This window comes from Notamacropus eugenii, chromosome 6, assembly GCF_028372415.1.
Source record: "Notamacropus eugenii isolate mMacEug1 chromosome 6, mMacEug1.pri_v2, whole genome shotgun sequence".
Classification (NCBI taxonomy): domain Eukaryota; kingdom Metazoa; phylum Chordata; class Mammalia; order Diprotodontia; family Macropodidae; genus Notamacropus; species Notamacropus eugenii.
The window spans coordinates 363,997,089-364,006,402 of NC_092877.1; positions in this window are offsets into that span (position 1 = coordinate 363,997,089).

The window sequence follows — 9,314 nt, forward strand, 5'->3', positions numbered from 1 at the left end:
CTAATCCCCCCGCATACCTCCCCCACCTTGTTTTAAAGAAGAAAATCTGAGGAGCAGAGAGGTCACAGAGGTAATTAGTAGAGTGGCAGAGTCAGGACTGATACCCAAATGCCCTGTCTTCCAGTCTAGTGATTGTCCCATTACATCAGTCTAGGTTTCTTTGTGGTAAATGGAAAACTTTGGGCCAATATTTACCCAGAAGGACAGCACACATTTGAACATAACATTAAAATAAAAAATGGAGAAGATAATTAGTCTTCAAAAATAATAATGATAATAATGTTAAGTTGGTCTTTGTTGGTTTTTTTTTAACTTTTCCTAGTATAATCTTTTCCTCAATGGATCTAAGAGGACTAAAGCATAGCTTATCTTCAATAACACATTTTCAAATGAATGTCTGCATTTATTGATTAACTTTAAAGCAGATTTTTAACCATTAAATAATGAACATGTACATTTTTCAGACATCTCTGATGTAGCAACTCCCTCCATCAATCCATCAGTCACTTAGTATCTAAAATCCAAGGGAGTTGTCAAGACCCAAAGAACTCAAGTGAATTGCCTGGGGTTGTATAGCCAGCAGGCTTCAAGGGTAGAATTTGGATGCAAGCCTTCCTGGCTCTAAACTGATAGCCACAAGGCCTTTATACTAACAAGTACTGGGTAATCTTAGTTTGTTCTTCCACTGTGAGTTTACCTGCAGAGACTTGTTTACAGATTTCAGAAATTTAGCTAAACAGAAGAGATCAAGCCTAATGAAGAAATTAGCCATTTCATTTGTACAGATAATGCAATTCTATTATTTTAACATTTTACAGTGAAACATTTCAATGAAATAAGCTCAGAGATTAAGTATGCCACAGACAGTTCCACCAGCAGACATTTTTATTGACTAGGTCGGTGCCCTTTCAATAGCAAATTGATGGGCAATCATGGCAGACAATATTATTAGATCAGTTTGCATATTTATGAAGACCCCGTAGCTTCATAAACTGTTACAGGGCAATGAAAGTTTATGACGATTACTCGAAATGTCAAAATGGTGCTCCAAAGACACTATAAAATTCAGTGCTACTCATTTAAATCTCAACCCAGCTAAAATAAAAAAAAATGGTACTTGTTTTATTGGTCCTGTCCTACTCATAACAAAATCCAATTTTCTTATGTATTGCGATGTTTACCTGATACTTGGGTGCCCAGATTGGCAGCCTGTTATGGGGCAGGTTGGACACAATAAATATAAGGAACTTGGGTTTCATTTAATGAAAGTGGATCTGGGCTCTTTCAGCCTTCAAATATAGAGGTTTGATGGATGATAGATAGTAAGACAGAGTGGGGGAAAAAGGCAATGAAAGCTGAGAAGCAAATAATGTATCACACCAATAAAACTCTTGAATTATACTACCCCTTAAACAAAAATACTCAACTACTAGATGTAATCGTGGTTTCTTTCATTCATTTCTTTTTCTTTCCTTCTTTCTTTCTTCTTCCTTTGCTTATTTCAATTTCTTCATCTCTTCTTTTCTTTACCTCTCTTTAGGTCTTTCCTTCCCTTCTTTCTCTGTCATTTTTCCTTCTTCCTTTCTTTCTGTAATGAAACTATTCATACTTAAGAACGGAACTTAGAAGTAGACTACCAAACCAATCTTGCTAAGGCAAGGCATCTAACCATGTCACTCCAATTCTCCAAAGCCTTCAGTTTCTCCCAGCCTTCTAGGATGACGTACAGACTCCTCAACCTGCCATTTAAAACCCTTCATAGTCTGGTTCCAACCTACTCTTCAGTCTGATTTCAGAATACTCTCTCTTCTTGGGTTCTTTATCCCAGCAATGTATTATCAGCTATTACTGGAACTACATACTCTCTCTCCTAGTTCCAAACTATCATACCCCATGCCCAGAATGCACTCCTTTCTCAGTTGCACCTCTCAGAATCCTTATTCTTTTTCAGGTCCATCTTAGCTATGAACCTTGTCAATCTCACCTCTTTTCTCAAATTACTTTACATTTACTTTTTCATATACATGCTATATGTCTGCCCCCTGTGTCAAGCACAGAAATGGTTTTTTGGAAAAAATCATTTGGGGGCCTCCGAATTATTTCATGAGTGGAAAAATGATTCTTAGGAAAGTCTAGTGGACATCTGATATCACGTTAGCTATTTATTCCCATTGGGTAAATTGTTAAAGTCAATCATTTTCCCCAAAAAGTGACTTTTGTGTGTAGACACTGTCAGTGAGTTCCATATTCACTAATGACACTCACAGCATAGCAAACCAATCTCCATTTTTAGAGTTTCAAATGCAAGGGTAAGTCACTAGAATTGGGTGGCAGGAAAAAATAACCTCACTCAGGGTCAAAGTATACCATGGAGTGATCAAGTTAACAGGGAGTGGTTTTTATAACTTATATTTTATTGGCCAATAAAGTAATAAAAATGAAATAAGCTGTAGACATAGACACCAATATCAAAGCTAAGGAGAGAAATAAATGTTACCTTCCACTCTTATGTGCTCTACCCTAGATCACACTCCCTCCTCAAATCAGTCTCCGAAGAAGTTGGTGGCATAAGCCAGTTTTATCCTGGTTAGTTCCTGGCCATCACTATTTTATATATTTTAATAAATAAATGTCACTTTCCCTCTTCCTCCCTAAAGCAAATCATATGAAGAGAGTAATTTGGTATATCAAATAAAATAAGTTAAATGCAATGAAAAGGGGAGGAGGGGAGGGGAGATTCTATTTAAATATTAGCAGTTTTCAATATTCGAGTAGAGCTTTACAAAGAACTTTCACAAACATCTAGTTTTTAAAATGCCTAGCCCAGCACCAGGCACATGGAAGGCCCCTCCTAAATGCTGGTTGACTGATAATAATCATGGTCTAGAAACTATAATTTCAATTATCTGAGGAACTTGTGGTGTGAATCTCCCTCCATTGAGGCAGATGAGTAACTCATTTGTAACTTGAAGTCTTAGAAACTTCAGTAGAGACCAGGGAGATCATTGTAACAATAAATGACATTTATAGCAGAATTTTAAGTTCTCAAAGCATTTTGCGTTCTTCAGCTCATTTGGAACTCACAAAAACCCTGTGAGGTCATCAGAACATGTTTTCACTGTCATTTTATAAAAGAGGAAATTGAGATATAAAAGGATTGAATGACTTATCCCAGGATGTTCAGCTAATAATGACAGCAGAGGCCCAAAAGTGTAGGTTGCCCACCTGTGGGACTAAAACTTAGGATCCATTTCTCTTTCCACTCTCAAATCCTACCTCAAAGATTGCTTTGTTGTACACACTACCTCTATCAACCCAGATTACTCCTTTCTATGATTTAGTACATGGTCCTTTCTGAGAGTTGCTGTGATCAAAAAATCCTTCACCCATTGGCCAATCAACTTAGCTAGATTGATCCTTTGATAACAGCATACAGTTCATCACCAATCTGAGCTCAAAGGCTCTCCAGCCTTTTAGAATCTATAAGTACTTACTTAGCCTTCCCCTGGAGAGCCTTCTTAAAGGCTCTCCTGGGAAAGGTTGAATGTCCCCAGGCAGCATCAGAGTAGGATTTCAATATGGGAGTACAAAAGAGATATGAACTTATCAGCATGAGAAATCCCAACTGGAAATTTCTTCCACCAACACAAATAGCAACCTATCTCTAACTTGGTAGATAAGTCCTAAGTAGTTGTGAAAGGTCAAGTAAATTATCTAGGACCACAGAGCTAGTAAACCTCAGAGAACAGGTTTGAAACTAGGTCTTCTCAACTCCAAACTGAGTGCTTCATTCGCTATTGACATTCTTCCTCATCAAAACGCTAAGGGACACTTCAAGATACATGTAAATTAGTCAATGGTCTGGACAGGTGATTTCACTGGCATAAGAAAGTCTCTGATGAGTCAACTCTACTAATAAAGGACAATACTTTCTCTGTAATTTCTAGTCTTAGAAAATTGCCTGGAACACTGAGTGGTTAAGTAGCTACTAGAACCCAAGTCCTCCTGCCTCTGTAGCCAACTCTTCAGTCCAGGGGTGGGGAACTTAAGGCTTTGAGGTCTCTAGGTCCTCAGGTGCTGCTCTTGGATTCAAAAGGGCTACACTTGAGGACCCAGAGGCCCACATGTGGCCTTGAGGGTTACAGGTTCCCTATCCCTGCTCTAATCATTATGCTGCCCTACCTCAGATTCAATTTTATAAAATAATCATCTAAATTTTATTCTATTATTTTTCATTTAAAAGTTTCAAATTATACCAAAGTTCTTTGTCAACATTAATTACTCATTCTTTTCTGCTTTAAGTTTAAAGTCCTATGTGCTGTTTTTACTGAAAAGATGCCTATAATGTAATCTTGTATTAATATATAATTTTTTCAAAGTAGGAAATCTCTACCTTGACATCTTTAATTGATTCCAATACTAATTATACATTATTTTTATTCTCTGTTGGAGCACAATTCTTAATGCTTTCCCTTTTGTGAGAGCAAATTATTTGCATGATTTTTTTTCTGGATGTTTACTTCCCATGTTTATATACTCCATAGAGGAACGTGGGGCATCCCACTAAGTGATTATCAGATTTCTGGGCGTATATCCAGAGGAACCACACAACCCAGGACTTACTGTGCTCCACTGGGCCTCCTGATTCCTATTATAGGTTCACTTAGACCATATGATTTGGATTCGTCCCTTGAACTCAGTAAGGAAGATCACTTTTAGTAACATTAACTTCCATCCAAAAAATGCTTCTGCCTGTTTATCATCATTGGCATTGGGTATTAGAAATTTAGCCATCCTTCTGACAATGATCTGAATGTTTTGGTCAAGGCATGGTAGGGATTGATCTGAGGGAGTATAAGGGACCCAGAAGTTCAATATAACATAGCAGTGTGATCTGTTAACCCAAAAAGCTAATGCCTTCTGGGAAAGCATTGAATAGCACAGCTTCTGGAAATAGAACATGATAGCTCCACTCCACTCTGCTCAGATCACATGTAGAGTACTTGATGTTCCATACTGGGTATCTCATTTTAGGAAAATCACTGATAATTGAGATTACTTCCAAAGCAGGGAAGGAATGGGTATGTGAAAAGAATGATGGTGGGCTCTTCATTTATACCTATTAGAATCATTTAAAGGAACTGGGCATGTTTAGCTTGGAAAAGACTCAAGAGAACAAGATGGCTGTCTTCGGGGTTATCATGTGGAGGAGGGGTTAGCCTTGTTATCTTTGACTCCAAAAGAAAGAATCAGTAGCAGTGAATAGAAGTTGTAAAGAAAGGGATTTAGGCTTAATATCAGGAAAATCTTCCTCCCAAGGAGAGCTATCCAAAAGGGATATGGGATGCCTTGGGAGGTAAATGGTTCCTTCATATCAGAGGTCTTCAAGCAAAGGCTGGGTGATCACTTATTGGTTTTGCCCAAGGGAAGATTCGTTTTCAGGTACAGTTTAATGGAAATGTTCGCAGAAATGCTTTGCAACTCTGAGATCCTATGATTCTGTGGAAAAACAATCACATCAGTTACCAAAAAACTGCACATTGCAGCAAGCATGGTTTGGAAGCCACATCCTAGAGAGAAAAGCCTCTGATGGACTCCCAATAGAAGGCGTTCCTCACATCCAGCCCAAAGCCCTCTTTTTAACTCCCATGTGCTGCTCTTGGTTCTGCAGCAGACAGAATAATCCCTCCTTCCCAAGGCAGATCGTAAACATTTGAACTCCAATGTCGAGTTCCCTTGAGTCTTCTCCAAACTAACCATCCCCCATACCTTGACTCAGTCCTCACTGGGCCCCACAGACCTTCATGACTGAACACTGTTCAGTGGAGTCTCTAAAGAATTAACAATGGCCTCCTGAGACAGGCTTTGCAAAATGTAGTGTTCTCCATTATAACAGCCACAGTGTGCGAGAACTGTTCTTGATAGACTTAGCCCTTCACAGCAATGCTAGGACCTAAAGTATTTCCAAAGGACTCATGATGCAAAATGCCACCACATCCAGAGAAAGAACAGAATGAAGCAGACTGTTCTCTCATTTGTTATGTTATGTTTTGCTTTGTTTTTTTCATGGTTTCTCCCATTTATCTTAAGTCTTCTAAGTAACATGACTAATGTGAAAATGTTTAATAGGAATGTATGTGTAGAACCCATATAAGATTGCATGCTGTCTTGGGGAGGGAGGGGGAGAAAATTTGGAACTTAGGGAAGTGATTGTTGAAAACTGCAAACAAATAATTAATAAATTTGGGGAAAAAAATGTAGTGTTATATAAATGTAGGTCATTAAGAGAATTATTGTTATTACTAAAATGCAGTGCCCAAAACTGATGTAATCTACTTGTACCTTAGCTTCTATTTCTTTTAGATGGAGGCATTTTATACGTACAAATGTGTACACAATTTTTAGTCACTTACATTTTGGTGTGTGATTTTTCAAGAAGTACATGCATTAGCTTTCTACATTGTGCATAGAGGTTGGAAGTTTAGTTGTAGATAGAAATTCTGGGAAATATAGAGTGAGAAACTCTGACTAGACTTCACTGACGCATGGTGAGCTCCCAATTGAATAATACTGACTTATCCATAAATCAAGAAAATAAAAGCCACTCATGACTAAGATGGCATCATGGTGGAATAGAAAGGACACTACCTTTAAAATTAAAAGATATGAGTTCAAATCCTGTCTGCCATATATATATACACACACATGTATATACATATATGTGTATCTATATACACATATATGTATATATGTACATATATACGTGTGTGGGTGTATGACCTTGGGCTCTCTATTTCTTCAGCTGCAAAGTGAACAGTGACCTAAATGTCATTTTATGGTCCTGTGAAGTTTTGAGTATATGTTCCTATCCATTGCATAAAGAGCTCACTTTTCTTTATTTAGAAGATGAGCAAAATCACACTGAAAGAAAATTCTTCCTAATTATAAATAATAACCTTAAATTGGAGCGGCCACCAATTAAAACAATTTTATCTCATACCCTTCAAAACATGAATGTTAAAGCATGTGGTGAAAGCTTTAATTAAAAAGTCAAAAGCCTTGTAACTGACTTGTTTTCACAGTGGGTAAAAGGAAATGCAGGCAGTTTCTTTTAATCGGCTTGAAAGGACTGTTTACTCACCTTCCATTTGGCCTCATCAGATTTTTTTTTAACTTATACATCAAGGTCATTTTCATTCCTAACTTCAACACCTACTGCTTCATCATCACTTAAAGGCAATTAAACTTTTGTTTAGAAGTGGAGTGTTAATGGTTTTAAGTTCTGGATTTCCCCAAATAATGGGAAAATGATTTCTCAGAATGACTGACAATGCAGAAAGGTAGAAAACTCTGAAATGAGTGGAAGAGTTATTTGTGGAAAATAGCTAGATAGTCATAAAGGAGAAAAAATTGGCTATACTAGTGAAGACTGCCTAGAGAGGCTGTGATGTGAATGGCAGCCCTCATTCTCTCTCCCTTTCATCTTTCTTAGGGAAGACATATCCCACAATTGTTTCTAGTCTGAACTTTGAGATTATCGGGAAATCTCATCAAATCCACAGAAGTTTGTGGAGACCTCACTTTTTGTCACACACTGAGCCTCAGCATCAATCCAGACTTTGCTTATAGTATGACCCTACGCAACTGAAACTCTTGGTGACTTGGTTTCCTCATTTTTGATAGACACTGAGCCACAGTGACAATCCTGGCTCTGTTATAGTGCGTCCCTTGGCAACCTAAACTCTTTGGGACTCTGTTAAATCAGTATAGCTAGTACTCTCAGAGGTCATCATGACTCTCCCAGAAGCAAGTTCTCTCCCCAACTTCTTCTCACAACAGTGGCACGCTGTTGCAGCTACGTCATAACACAGTGGATGGAGTGTTGGACCTCAGCTAAATTCAGATCCATTCTCAGAAATTTACTAGCTTGGTGCGTCCTTGGGCAAGTCATTTAATGGCTGCTTGATTCAGTTTCCTCATCTATAAAAATGGAGAAAATGCACCTGTCTCCCAAAGTAGTTGTGAGGATGAAATAAGATAATGTTGTATAGCACTTTGCAATTCTTAAAGCACTATGAAGTACTAGTTACCATTATTAATTACGATGTCACAGTCCCCCATTACATCAAATTTAGATGTCCCCTAATATCCCTTACAATTATATGCACCACAATTCTATAAAGGAAAGAAGCTACCAGACATTGATTCATGGTTGTTCTCTGGCTTACAGTCATCTCAGCTATCCCTGTTTACCCAGAGACAAGAAGAATATTTATGGATAGTATCTCATTTTCAAGTAAGCATCAGTACAATGCAACCTCTTTAAGTGCAGAGCTTGATTAGTTTTTGTCTTTGTATCCTGAGGAACCAGTACAGCACCTGGCACATAGTAGGCACTTAAAAATAAATGCGTGTCATGGTGGTCATCATTTAAATAATTGTTTCCTCAAATTAAGACCTTGGCAAAAAGTGTCCTCTAAGATGAATGCAACTCAGCTGAATTTGCTCTCTGCAGGTAAGTGAGGTGATAATTGTTTCTAAAAGCCTATAAAGAAACTTTGTTTGAAATATTATTCCTGGTGGGGGGAGCCAAGATGGTGGAGTAGAAAGACACACATACACTAGCTCTTCCCCCACAGCCCATAAAATACCTGTAAAGAAAGACTCAACATATTCTAGACAAGCAGAAGCCCAGGGTGACCTGAAAGGCCATCTGTCTCACTGGATGAGGAGCAGAGCCCAGCCTAGCCTTGGCCACATGGCACAGCACTGTGCCAGAAGGAGGACAAACAGGCCTTAGGGGTGGAATCTCCAGTCACAGTAGCAGTGGTTCCCAGATCCCTCAACCCACAGGCACCAAAGGTCAGTAAGAGGGTTTTTTCACCTAGCTGAGAAGGGAGAAGAGACTTCCCATAGCTCCAGCCTCAGGTGGTGGTAGCAGAGGCTGCATGGGGCAGCAGCTCCCACAGCAGCCCCTACAGCAGCCCACATCCATTGTTGGATCATAAAACCCCTGGGGACACTGACCAGCTAATTCTTACCTCAGCCCATGTAGCAGCCCTGCCTCCACCTAATGATCCTGGGGTACTTGAGCAACTGATCTTTATCTCACACTGAATGGCAGCCCTGCCCCCTGAAGCTTATCAGAATCTCAGCCCGCAGTGCTGGTTTGGTGGAACTGGAGGCCAGGTGGCTGTGGAGAGAAATCTCTACTACTCAGATTCTGGGCACAAAAATTTCTGGTTGCTCCCAAACCAGTGTACATGCTTGATTGTGCCACCTTGGAGGAACTGAGATCTTACAGATACCCAGAT